This window comes from Malania oleifera, chromosome 1 (genome assembly GCF_029873635.1).
Source record: "Malania oleifera isolate guangnan ecotype guangnan chromosome 1, ASM2987363v1, whole genome shotgun sequence".
NCBI classification, from domain to species: Eukaryota; Viridiplantae; Streptophyta; class Magnoliopsida; order Santalales; family Ximeniaceae; genus Malania; species Malania oleifera.
The window spans coordinates 78,435,726-78,450,236 of NC_080417.1; the positions used below are offsets into that span (position 1 = coordinate 78,435,726).

The window sequence follows — 14,511 nt, forward strand, 5'->3', positions numbered from 1 at the left end:
TTTCCTGGAATCTCCACTTTAGGAGACCTCTAAACGATAGGGAGATGGTGGAATTGTCATATTTGTTATCTTTATTGAATGGGAGTAACCTTTATTCGGGGAGGGATGTTCGTTCTTGATCTTTGGACTAGTTAGGAATGTATTCTTGCAAATCTTTTGTTGATAATTTTGATTTGTTCAAACTCTTCTTTCCTACTTTATTCTACTATTTGGAAGGCTAAAGTTACCCCGAAAATAAAGGCTTTCACTTGGTTGGTTGTGCTTAATAAGATAAATACTAAAAACTTGTTGCAAATTAAGAGACCTTTGAAGGCTCTCTCTCCTGATGGTATGTGTGCTCTGTTACAAGAACTGGAAGACAGCTTCTCATCTTCTTTTGCAGTGTGAATTTGCTTGGAGGATATGAAATATGCTTTCTTGTCATTATGGGAGAAAGCTGGGTTTGTCCTCCGGTGGAAGACATTTTAGATATGGCCTTTGTAGGCTTTGGTAGAAGGAAGGATAGGGCAGTCTAATGGAAGTGTGGTTTTTTCACTGTATTATGGGGATTATGGATGGAACGTAATACTCAGATATTTTCTGGGAAAAAATTAAACCGGATGCTGGTTTGGGAAAAAATTAAGTACTTGACCTCACTATGGTGTGTTGGTTATGACTTCTTTAGATAGGCAAGGTTCTGGGAGTTTGAAAGAGATTGGAGGAACATGCTGACTTGATAATCTCTTTTCTCTTGGGTATTTTAATTTCTTTAGTTTTGGAGTGCCCAAGTTTGTCTCGGGAGATATCTCATTCTCCCTTTTGTAAATTCTTTATCTATTAATGAAATGTTCTTTTGTTGCCAAAAAAAAAAAAAAAAAAAAAAAAAATCTCGGACAATGAAGAAGCAAAAAACATTTCTGTGATGAATGAATTGGAGGAGATGATCTTTAAGGAAGCGAGGAGCTGGAGGCAAAAGACCAAATTCAAATGGGTTAAGATGGTTATTAGTTTCTTTCACATACTAGCAAATGGGAAAATGAGAGAATTTGATTAGGGAGTTGGATGTGGGGTGAGGCAGAATGATCATTGACCTTAGTTGCATCGCGTCTGAGATTACTAATTTCTATGATAACTTGTATTGTGAGGAGGATGTTTGTAGACTGATGGTTGAGGGGTTAGAATGGAATCCCTTTTCCTTTTCTAGAGATTAGATGCATGTTTGGAGAGACCTTTGATGAGGGGGAAGTGAAGGGGGTAGTTTTTGGATTAGAGAGAGCAAGTTTGGATGGCTTTAATATAACATATATATATATAAATTTTAAGATTGCTGGGATGTAATTAAGGGTGATTTGCTTAAATTCTTTACTAAATTTATGGGGATGGGATTTTGAGGAAGAATATTAATTCCACCTTTGTTGTTTTCGTGCTTAAGAAATCTGGATGTATTAAGGTAGAGGACTTCAAACCTACTAGTTTGGTCGCTAGTGTTTATAAGATTATCATCAATATATTGGCTAATAGGCTGTGTGCGTGCTTGATAAGACTAGTTTTATAGTGGATGCTATTTTGTTGGCTAATGTGATGGTGGAGGATATTTGTAGGAGAAAGAAGATGGGGTTCATTTTCAAATTGGATTTTGAGAAAGCTTATGACAGAGTTAGCTAGAGTTTCTTGGATAAATCTTTGTGGGGAAGGGATTTGGTGAATGCTGGTGCTGGCGGATAAGGGGCTGTTGGTGTGGTTTATTGGATTGGCCTTTGGCTTATTTAGGGGCCCCTTGTTTATTTATTTTTTGGGGGGGTGGTAATCTTAGAAATGTGGATTTTTGGAATCCGATAGTGGAAAAGAGTGGCAAAGTGTTTAGATGGCTGGAAGGGGGCTCTTTTCTCTCTTGGGGGTAGAATCACTCTTATTCAGGCTTGTCTGTCTAGTATCCTGCTGTATTACTTGTCTATGTTTTAGATTCCAGTGTGGATTGGTAGTAAGATCGAGAGACCAATGAGAGGTTTTGTGTGGTCTGGAGTTGGGGTCATAGGGATCATTTAATTAGTTGTGAGAGGTGTGCAAGTTTAAATTTGGGGGGGGGGGGGTAAATGGCTATGGCCGTTTCCCTCTTGAAGATTCTTCCCTTTGGCATTGAGTTTGGAGCTCTGTTTGTCCTTGAGAAGACCATAAGTGTAATTGGTGCGTACATCTCTCTTCGGATGCAGCTTCATGGTTTTCTCAAGGATTCTTGTCTCCCTTCAGTTGGCTGTGCAAGGGTTTTTGAAGAGTCTGAGCATATGTTGATTACTGGACGGGAATTCATGCGACTAGGGCAGGAAAGTTCATGGAAATAGGACATGGATGAGGGGTAAAAGGTATTCCATTTTTTGTTCCTGAAGGACTGAAAGGGGATGGATGGTCTTGATTTGGGGATGCTTTTGTTGCTTTAGAGAGCTCTTGTCAGCCAGGATCCAATGCAGCAGATAACAATAAGAATGATAATCTTTCATGGAGTCAGATTGTTTCAAGCAGTGCAAGTGATGATGGAGGTCATTCGATACCTAAGAGTGTGCAAGAGGTGGGTTTGCGTTTGCTGCAGGGGAAGAATTCAAGAGATGTTCACTGTGTCAGCTTCGCATGATCAATCGACAGAGGCAGCTGGGGTTTCTTGCAGGGGTGATGGGTTGACAAAGACTGAGTGGGCTGGGCCTGGTTTGACAACTGGTATAGATTTGGGCCGGCTGTTAGAAAGTAATAAATCTCTTTAACTCTTTGCTGGGCTTGCTGGATTAGGAGGACCAAGAAGAATCTTATGATTTATCACTGGGCTTGGGCAGTGATAAAATGCAGATGGGTCAATTAAATTGGCAGGCCCATAAGTCCTTACGGGTCCCTAGCCAAAAGGAAGTCCTTCAGCCCAAGTCTGGGGGGAGAGGCTACGGAAATTCAGAGTTTTGTAGAGTAGAAGCAAGATGATCAGCGATCATCTTTGAATGAGGTATAGGATGATACGAAAGGTCCTAAGTTGTGCTCCTCTTCAAGCAACATCCTCAATGGTCGTCAGGAGGGATGCTCTGGTGACAGAAAAGAGCAGGCGATGGAAGTAGGAAGTCAAGGTGCTTGTCCTTGGCAGGAGAAGAATGATAATAGGGGAAGTTTTAGGGATGAATGGGGGGGATTTTGGTTCTAAGAGTCTTAATTCTTGGAAGTTTGAAAATGAAGACTTCTTGTTTGGGTCAGTTGGAGATCTAGATAGTAAGGTAGTCAACTCGGATAACTTGAGAAGTGGAAAGGTTTACGCCTGTCATAAGGAAGTGCAAACTGGTGTTGAAGGGAGGGAACTTAATGGAGATATGTGAGATTTGTCTGGTGAAAAGCACATAAAATTATTAGGAGAGATTCCAAAGGTGTTCCAAGTATAGTGGAGGAGCCAATTTTAGGAGAGGGCCAAATGCTGCGATGGTAGTGAGAGATGGGGAGATGTTTTGGATGAGGATGATGTAGGGAGTAGTGATTTTGAATGCTAAAAAGGTTTACTTTTGAGTCATATTCGGGATTAGCATGGATATTCCTCTGATTCTTCTACTGATCACCTTGGGGATTTACCTTATGTGCTGCCTCCTCCTTTAGAAGGCTTAGATGGAATTAATATGTTTGATGACGAGGTTACTAAAAGTTGAACATAAGGTGAAGAATGGAATTTTGCCTACTCCAGCCCAAGAAACCTCTGGGAAAGACATTGAAACTTAGTGTTTGTTAGATGAATTGGGCCTTAGTTCTCTGATCAAGGAGGAAATGAAGTTAGGCTTCAATGAAGTGGGGGGTGGGGGTGGGGGGAATCAAAGGTGAAGAAGGGTCAAAGAGAGCTAGCTAATTTGCACTTTGAAATGATCAGTGAACTACAATGGGAAGGGATTACAGAGGTGATTTCTGGGCTGATAATAGTAGGTTTTTTTGTTTTTATTTTATTTTTATTTTTTATTTTTTTTTTTGAGTTTTTAATTTTGTTTTCTATCTTATTTTTGAGGATTTAGTATCCTCATTATGATTGTAAATTTTCTTTCTTAATATATTTTCTTTTGTTATCATACAAAAAATTAAAAGTAAGTTTGGGTTGAGAGAGAATGGTTAAGATACCTTAGACCAGTGCTAGTTTAAGATGTTCTTCAGAGAGTTCTTGGAGGTCTGTTTCTCAGATTCATCCCTCATTCACTCCACACACTAAATTTGAGGTGGGGAGCAGTTCTTGCATTTGTTTTTGGAAAGTCCTGTGGTTGGGGAATGGTGTCTTATCCACTTCTTTTCCTTGTCTCTTCCTACTGATCTTAGGGTAGAATAGTGTTATTTACTTATTTTCTAGTGATTTGATTAGCCCTTTGGCTTCTTGGAATTTTCATTTTAGGAGATCTTTTAATGATAGAGAGCTGGTGGAGTTTTCATCCTTGTTGACTTCATTGAATAATTGTCATCTTTCATTGGTTACGGATGTTCTTTCTTGGTCTTTGGATCATTTGGGAATTTATTCTTGTAAATCATTTTATGAATTATTGACCTGTTCCAATTCTTTTTTTCCTTTCTATTCTATTATTTCAAAGGCCAAAGTACCCCCCAAAATTAAGGCTTTTATTTGGTTGTTCGTGCTTAATAAAATCAATACCAATAACTTGTGGCAGATCAGGAGACTTTTGAAGACTCTTTCTCCAGATGTTTGTGTGCTCTGCCATACGAATTCCGAGACAGCATCTCATCTTTTTTTGCATTCTGATTTTGCTTTGAGGATTTGGAACAAGTTATTTGGTGTTTTGGGAGAAAGTTGGGTTTGTCCTGTATCAGTGAAGGAATTTTTGGCTATTTCATTTGTGGGCTTTGAAGGAGGAAGGATAGGTATGCGTTATGGAATTGTGGTGTTTTTTGCAGTGTTGTGGGGGTTATGGTTGGAGCGCAATGCACAGATCTTTGCAGGGAAGAAGTTTAGTTAGCTGCTGGTTTGGGAAAAGATTCATTATATGGCCTCTTTGTGGTGTGTTAGGTTTAGGTTTTTTAGGGGAGTAAGCTTTCTGGAGTTCAGCGAGATTGGAAAAATCTGTTAGCGTGATTTTTCTTTTTCTTTCTTTGTTCTTTAATTTTTTCCTTCTGGCTTGTTCCAGATTTTTGGGAGATGTTTAATTCTCCTTTTTATATATGCTTCTCCTGTTATTGAAGTCTCTTCTTTTTCTATCACCAATAAAAACGAGAAATTCTCACATATTTAGAGATTGTGCTTCCACACTTGATTTGATATAGGACAGAGCTGTTTTTTTGGCTTCCTTGTGGGTTTTCTCTGTAGGTGTTTTGGTAGCATGGCTTGTTCAAATATTCAGTGTGATTGGTTGGCTTTATTAGCCTTTTATTTTGTCTTGTTTTTCTTGTTTTGTTTTCCTTTTGGATTAGCCTTCTTTTTTATGAGGAGTTCATTGCCCGTGTACACTCTTCTCTCTTAATAAGTCAACTTTTCTATAAAAGAAAACTTCTGTCCCTTAATTTTTATCCCTTTTAAAATACCTGGATTCTAATGAATTAGATAAGCTACTAGTGAGGGGCCACTAATTCTTTTCATCCCTAGACTTAGATGTCTTTTGTTGCGTTTCAATTCTCTGTATGAGCCTGAATTCGATTTAGGTAGGGTTTTGTAGTGCATTGAGAAGGATTGCAATTTCTTGGCTGGTATCGTGGGTTGTAAGTTGAGTGCTTTTCCTTTGAACAACCTTTTGCATTTCAATTCTCTGTATGAGCCTGAATTCAAATTAGGAAGAGTTTTTGTAATGCATTGAGAAGGATAGCAATTTCTTGGCTGGTATCGTGGGTTGTAAGTTGGGTACTTTTCCTTTGAACAACCCTGGTCTCCCTCTTGGTGCAAAGATCAAGGAAAAAAGGATTTGGGAACCTTTCTTGAAAAGTTGGGAACATAACTACCACTGTCATCAAAAGCACCCTCTCTAGCCTCCATTTTACTTATTGTCCATCCTTATTCTTTGTCCTGTGGCCAAAAGATTGGAAGACATTCAAAAAAACTCTTTGGGGAAATACAAGGGAGGTCTTTAAGTTCTGTTTAGTTAAATGGGATGTAATTTGGCAGTCAATTCGATGAGATGGATAGGGTCTTAAATCTCTCACTTTCTTCAATGAAGCCCTCTTGGGTAATAGGATGTGGAGATTCATGGACAAGGAGTACTTTGGAGAAAGATCATTGCTTTAAAGAATGACTTCGATCACAATGGGTGCATTTCCAATGAGTCCATGCATTCCTATGGGGCTAGTTTTTGGATGGGTGGGAGGATTTCTAACTCTCATGCACTTTGTAGTTGGAAATGGGGACAATACTTTTTATTTTTATTTTTGGCATGACAGTTGCTGCTGCTCATTTCCTCTTAGCTCTCAATTTCCTTCAATTGCACTTGCAGCAAAGATGCTATGTTAAATGTGTATGTGGACCATTTTGTTAATTTGGCAGCCAAGAACATTCTTTTATTTATTATTTTTTTAAAGAAATGCTCATGATTGGGACCTTGAATTTTTTGCTGATTTAATGGCTGTCTTTGTAGAATACGCGTGGCGAGTTCAGATGCGCCTGTATGGAAGCTCAATAAAATGGCTACTTCATGGTCTGTTCCTTCTACAAGTAGCTGGACAGTTACTCTGAGGCTAGACTTAATTTACCTTGGAAAGCCATTTGGTGAACTTGTGCACCAACCAAAGTTGGTGGTTTTTTCCCCCTTCTTTGGTGGAAGCTTCTGGAAAGATTATTACTCCCAATAATCCTTATAGAAGGGGTTTCGTCTTAGTTAATAGATGCTTTCTTTGCAAAGGTGATACTGGAACTTTTGACAGCTTACGGCTCCACTGTCCCGGGACAAGAATCTTTTGGAATCTGGTCACTACTCTTTAGGGACAGCACTGGGTCACTGGTGAATCTGTGGGAAAGGAAATCTGGGCTCAGAATGGTATTTCTACAAAAGGGTAAAAGCCTTAAGAGGGATCCCTCTCATCATTTCCTGGATTTCGAGGAGAGAAAGAAATGCTAGAGCTTATGAACTTCTACTTCTTCCACAATCCTCAAGGATAGATAGCTTCCTGCTCTTTCTAGCTGTTTTAATTGGCAGTACATGCTGGACACATGTTTAATTTTGGATCTCTAGGATAAACTGTCATCTATTGATCTCTCTCTCTCTCTCCTTGTTTGTAATTGGGTGGCACACTCTTAGTGCCCTTTTAGTGAATTCTCTTCTTCAAAAACAAAGCTACTAAATATGGCTGATGGAATTTGGTCTGGAAAGAGACTTTAACGTATATAGAACTTCTTTTGGCTAGCAATTGCACACTTGGAATTGTCTGATTCAATGTGTTTTTAAGATAGGATTGTTTCATGTGAAGGTCTAGTACTGCTATTGCCAAGAATACTGCAGAAATTGGTGAAATCTTTCTAACTGAGATAGCCTGGTGGATGATAACACAATTATCTAACAAATTATGCATCCTAGTTTATAATGTAGTGGGGATGTCATAATTGGATATATGAAGATGAAGCCTTATTCAATAAACAACTTTCCATTTGCCTCAAAATTATTAATGGGGGATAATGATGTTGGACAACTTGTACAGCTCCATGACTTGTGAAACCCCACCCTTTCTCCTTTGTATGCTCATCGTTGCCTTGCCACTATGGCTTGGGCAGCCATGAAGGAAGGGGACTGCAGAAGTTTGAGTCCAAATCAAATGGAAAACCTGTGATATGAGATTGGATAAAGTGGAAAAGGGTGAGTTCTATTTGTGCTTCAGTGTAATCCAAACAATGATCGATGGATGAGGATATTGTCAAGTAGATGAGGTTTATGATCAGTTTGGGTGCCAATCAAAATCTCTTAATTTATTGGATGATATTTCATGTGCTTCCATTTGCATAGGACGATTTATATGGTGTTTATATTTTTTTGAGGATGGAATAAGAAAGGTGTTGACCTGATTGGTCACACCCAATTTTGATTATGACAAATACTCTTGGTACTGATGGTTGTACTAAGACTTGCATGTAGGTTCACCTTGTGCGCGCTTTCGGACAACAAGACATATCATGATGGCGTGCGGTGTTCGTGTCGAAGAATGAAGAAGTGTGCTATGTATTTGTATTCATTATTTCATTTCTTCATTTTGGGATGTAAATTAATTATGGACTGTGCACTCGTATGGCTTGTAATATTTTGCATCATGCATGATAGGTAGGTATGCTCAAATCGACCCTAGTTGGACTTTAGGTACCTACATAGACCATAGAAAGATCTTAGGGAATACCCTTTGGTCGACCAACACCGGATTTTTTCGGTGCACTTAAAAAGGCCTAAAATGACCCTAGGACACTCACTCTTGCACGTATATGAATGATCATTTGAAATAGGGTGATCGTTGGCTAAAACAGGACCGAAATGCACTAAGTGTGCACTCTCGGTCGACCGAACTTCTTGTACAAAAATGCCCAGTTGACCGAACCGGTCCTGGGTCAACAAGTTGACCATAGCCCGGTCGACCGAACTCTTATAGTTCATTTGACCCCGGTCGACCGAACTCCCCAGGAGTCAACATTTTGACCACTTGGTCGACCGAGTCTAAAATACATACCAACTATCTAGTTGACCGAGTTCTCACGTGTGGGAACTCAATTGTCTAGTTGAACGATCACTCAGTTCAAATGGTCCCGGTCGACCGAACCTCGCAAGAAGGAAAAATTGCCTTTGGAATTATAAGTCCGATTGACCGAACATGCAGTTCATTTTAGTCCTGGTTGGCCGAACCTCGCAAAAAGGCTTCAGATTTACAAGTTCGGTCGACCAAACTCACAGTTCATTTTACTCCCGGTCCACTAAACCTCGAGAACTTGGGTCGACCGAACTTGCCCTGGTTGACCGGTGCTCTCGGGTTGCCCCATATTTTTTTTACCGCGGTTATTTAAATGAGGTTAATCTAATTAAATAATATTAAAATTTTTCTAATTATTCCACCTGTATCCTTAGCAGTTATATTTTTGGGGAAGTCTATATATTCCCCCTCATTTGAAATAATTAGCAAGAGATTAGGAAGATCATTGAGGCCAAAATTCTCTCAAATCCAAAAATCATTTTATAGTCAATACTACTTCCAAATACTCACATACTCCACACTCTTGATCTCTTTAAGCATTGTGAGCATCTCTAAGGCTATTGCACTTAATCTCTCCTGCTAGAACTCTCACTTGTATTATTGTTTGATTGATTTTATTTGAGAGTTTAGCATTAAAGTTCTTCCACTGATTTCCCTTTATAAATCTTGTGTGGGAAGACTTTGAGGGTTGTGGTTCTTGCATTGTCATTGCAAGATACCTAAACCTAGTTTTTGGTGATGCAAAAATCCTTTTCAAAAAGCTAGTTTTCAAATAACTCCACTGTGCTTTGTATTTTGAAATATCTTATTGAGTTTGTTTGATTTAACTTACTTAGTATATTTGAAACCCTGATCTGATTGTGCAATTCACATATTGTGTTTCAAATTTTGCTTGGATATACACTCTAGATCTGGACTGATTATCATACTTGATTGAGTGTTTAGCACACATTAGAGCACTGAGTATATTTACATATCATTCGTGCTTGCAATATTGATTGAGCTGTATTGGTGCACATATCTGCTTGTCTAGAAGCGTATTTCCGTGTATACATTTTATACACATTGGTTGTATTCTAGGCGTGGGCCTGAAGAGAGAGACTAGCCTTGTGGAATAATCTCGGATTGGCTTAAACCTGGTTAGGAAAGTTAGGTACGCCATCCTGTTAAGGTGTGTTGGTTGAGGTCAGCCCCTTGAATTGACCTAATTTGTATAGGTGCCGCTCCACCCGTTTAAGTGAGCATTATAGTGGTAATCCTTGTGCTAGTGTGGTCAAGGCGGGGACGTAGGCAATTTGACCGAACCTCGATAACATATTGCATGTATTGTTTACCTTTCCGCACTTTATATTTACTGCACGTGTATGTTTACTTGTTGATTGCGTAGACTGACCCTAGGCCGTATTACACTGTTGGTTAAACCAGTTAACATAGGTAATAAATTTTAAATACGCAATTCATCCCCCCTCTTGAGATTGCACCAAAGCTAACAAAAGGAAAGAGAGGTAGCAAACTAAGATTGGTATTTTGCCCACGCTTAGGTCTTCAATGGTGAGCATAATGAGAAGGGTATAAAGGCACAATAATTGCTGCATAAGATGGGTTGCAAAGAAGTTTGGATGGTGGTAAAAGTAAGGCCAAGAAGGGGCAACTGGGATTAGTAAATTTAGAGTGCACTATTAACTATGATAGAAAGGGGTTTTCTTAGTTAGCTTTTGTTAAATTTTTTGAAGTTTTTATTTTATTCGGTTTTTTCCCCTTATTTTTAGTTTTATTTTTTTGAGTATTTGCTGTCCTATCTCAATTGTATTTCCTCACACAGTTTATTTTTAATTTTTGTTTTTAATAAATCTAAAAAAATTGATGAATGGGGAATAGCTGCCAAAAGCTTCAATGGCAACATAATCATTCTATTGTCTAAGTAATGACTAAAAGGAATAAGTGATGCTTAGGGATGTAAATGGGGCAGATTTGGAGCAGGCTGGGTAGAGCCTGAATCCACCCCACCAAGAATTACTTGTCTTGAATCCGCCTTGGGGCATTATTTATATTCCCATTCCCACCTCATTAGGGATCTGCCTCCTGTCTAGGATTTGAATCCGTCCTGCCATGTATAAAAAGACACAAAATTTTGAAAAAAACACAATTCATGTCTTTATATTATGAAGATAATATATCATATTTTTAATGTAATTAAAGATAAATTCCTAGTAAAACAATAAAAGATAAAACGAGATAAAAATAAAACATTTAGAAACTGTAAATAATTGAATGAAAATACTTTATTTAACACACACACACACACATAGACACATGCATATATATATATATATATATATATATATATATTTGGCATGGATTTATTTAGGTGGGGTGGTATTAAGAGCAGGGTAGATTCAGGGTGGGAAAATACATTTCTCACTTATTGCTCCAAATCTGCCCTGGGTCACATAATTCATCTTGACTATGCCTCAAATCTATTTAGTCTGCTCCTATAGGGGTGGATTGGGGTGGGGTATCAACCAACCCCAGTCCATTTACATCCCTACTGATGATCACCAGTTGGTTGGATGACAGGAATTGTTTCTAATAGTTTTGATGAAGGGTAGTTGTCTATATAAATTATTTGGTTACAAACCTGTGCACTGTTAATCTTGTTCCTTTACCACCTGATGCCTGTATGCACGAATTTGTTGAGTCTCTAATTTGTCAAATCCATGAATTGCATACTGAGATTAGGTGTTAACTTGCCATGAGTAATCCATAATACAAACTTGTTGCTGATATGCATTGTACAGCTATAGAATTTAATGTGGGTAATGGTATTTTGCTTTAGACCTGAATGCTACAAGAAGCCCCATGTGGTCATTTTCCCACTCTTCATTCTTAAGAACCTTGGACTTGGTGCAAATTTGCTTGGTCATATGACCATTAGTCTTGTTTCAATGTGGAGGACTTGACTCCTGACAGAGGTACTTTTGACTTTCCATTTAACTTAAACACATGCTCGCCCTCCCAGTAAATACCAAAGAAAATTAAATGCCAAAACTATCATCGTATGATTTACTTGATTCCCAAAGAGTTTTTAATAATTTGCCAAAATGGTTTTGAGTGTGATAGGCTTAAAAGCATGCAAATTCAGTTTAGGATTGAAAATTAACGGATCAGTATGTATATTGGATCTTTTTAGACAATTATGGATCCTGGGAGGCAATTCTGATTGATCAATAAAAATATATTAATACATTTTTTTCTTGTTTTTCCGTAGTCATTTAGCTAATCTATCATGCGGGGTAAAAAGAGGTAAAATAACCTTGTGTTGATTGTCTTCTAAATGTAAGTTGTCTTCTTCCACATGTAGAAAAGGATTCTTTTAATGGTTTCAGTACCTACGGGATTATTAATAGTACCTTTTTTAGGGAATGTTATTAAATTCCTAAATCCATTTCGTCATCCAGTAGCGACAACTATCTTTTTGATTGGTACCGTAGTGGCACTTCGGTTGAGTATTGGTGCAACATTACCTACTGATAAATCCCTAACTTTAGGTCTTTTTTTAAATTGATTCAATTGTGAAAGAAAATATCATGCCGTATGTATCTAGGGAATAGTCACTTTAAAGTGAATTCTCCCTAGATAGATTTGTTCAATTAAGTTTATAGCACATGGGATTAAAAATTGAGCCCAAAATTAGAATGTAAAAAATGTGGACTAAAATGGGGAATCTACAATCTGTCACTGTTCATAGCTGTTGAATGCTTCTAACTAATTTATATGTCAATCAGTCTAGTTGCTTCTGTGTGTGCTGTTTTTTCTTTTTGGATTGCTCCTGCTTTTTTTAGCCATCCACTGGGTATATGCTGTGCTGAAACCCACTTCTTGAAGTGTCAAAGCTGGAGCTGGTTGTCTTAGGAACATTCACTGTTGTTTGGTGGCCTTATTGCCATTCATTAGACTCTGTTTTAGGGGGTAAATACTGGCATGCAAATTTTAAAATTTCCATTGATGTACAACTTCCATTTCCTTGGATTGACAAAGTGTTTCTTCCCTTCTGCTTTTGCATGGTGACAAGTGGATGCAAGACCATTATTTTTGTCATTCGCATATTATTAACCTCTATATTGTCCTTTAACAAACTGCCAATTCGTATTTTTGGTGGGTATCTTCTTCGTTCTTGCATCTTAAGTGTGAACAATTTTATTGAACATCACTATTAGTATTTACATAATGATTTTGTTTAATATCTAATTCTTTTTCAATATAAGTTCTTGAAGCTTTTTTTCCTTTGGTAACATGATGGATATGTCTATATTAATATTTAGTTGCTGCATTATATGTAATGAAATTAATGTATATTAGACACTTTTAAGCAATGGTGCATTCTTTGTAGCTCATTTTAGCACCTTATGCACCACCCTCTATTAACACTAGAGAGGGCCATTTCAGTGGTTGAATCATTCCTAGAAAATTATGTTTCATATTCAATTTACAAGTAGTCCTATTTAATTAAGGTGGCACTCAATTTTTTGGTCTTGGTACAGGTTTTAGCCGTCTAGCTCCTTTTGAGAGAGGGATATATGAGGAGTCACTTTTGGTGTACCACTTCAGTCATAATGAAGTGGAAAAAATTGTTCACAACACAATCACTAAAATTTCTTAGCTTCAGTGCAGCTATTTCATCTTGTCTGCCTTTAGTGTTTCAACCGCTATGGACTCCAAGCAAGCAAGGTTTCCTTTATGGGCTGTTAAAAAGTTCTTTTTCATTCTACTTATCCTCATTCCAAGGTATTTGAAACTATCTCCTTATGCTTTGGCCGTTTATTTTAGATTTAGTTTTATTTTATAATTATTGTTTTACTGCTTGTGGTAAAAAAAACTACAGTAAATGAGAAGTCTATTTTGCTGCCGCTCCTGCCTGCGGGCCTTTTGGCAGTTGAAGAGCCTCTTCTTTTCAGACGGTTGACACATTATGCATTAGTCCCAATGTTCCCTCTTCTGTGTCAAGACAAACTAATTCTACCATATATGGCTTTATCTGCAATGTTCGTTCTTCTATACCTTGTGCCTGGCAGAAGACAGGATACATGAAAGTATACCTTGTGCCTGGCAGAAGACAGGATACATGAAAGATGCATTTTCATGCCCCTTTGAAACTAATTGTCATGACCTTTCTTATATTGTGCTCTCTTATTCTTCAAATTATTTACATTATCATGCGCCCACCTGAGAAATATTCTTTCCTTTTTGAAGCTGTAATTATGCTCCTTTGCTTCTCTCAGTTTACGTTGCTTACTGTTTACACCAATATGAAACAATGGAGGTTGTCAGCAAGGTTTTCCTTAATGGACAAAGAAAAGAAGGTTCTATGATGTGTTTCTGAAATTATTTCCATTTTGCTGGCATTACTGTTATAAAGTTGTGTTCTTCATGTACAACTCAGCAAACTGTGGCATAAGTATATGGGTTATAAAATATTGAAATGAACTGTATTAGTTAAAATAATCATCATGGTTTTAATGTTTACTTGGACTACTTGTTGAGCATGTGACGCAGAATGCAAGCAAGGATTTTTATATTTTTGATAATTTTATTTGTAATTTTTGACTTTTTTTACCACTGTATTTTTTAGGTGTTCCGTAGTTAGAATCTTACAATTACCGATTTATTTTCATACGATTCATATCAATTCACACCAAATTGATTCAAAACTTACTACCAAATCTAAAAGCGAACCGTTGCTGAATCCATTGATTCACCTCATGAATCTAACTAATTGATCCAAATCCATCGATTCACACAATCCTGGACCTATCATATCTTGACATACTCGATTAGTTTAAAACCGCAAAAAGAACATTTTTTTTTATAAAAGATTACCCT

At 37.6% G+C, this 14,511-nt stretch overlaps 1 pseudogene; it reads left to right on the forward strand.

Annotated features, from left to right (window-relative positions):
- The window catches only part of LOC131148965 (probable dolichyl pyrophosphate Man9GlcNAc2 alpha-1,3-glucosyltransferase), a 33,397-nt pseudogene extending 19,397 nt beyond the window's left edge, over window positions 1-14,000 (forward strand).
- Window positions 14,001-14,511: the final 511 nt, after the last annotated feature.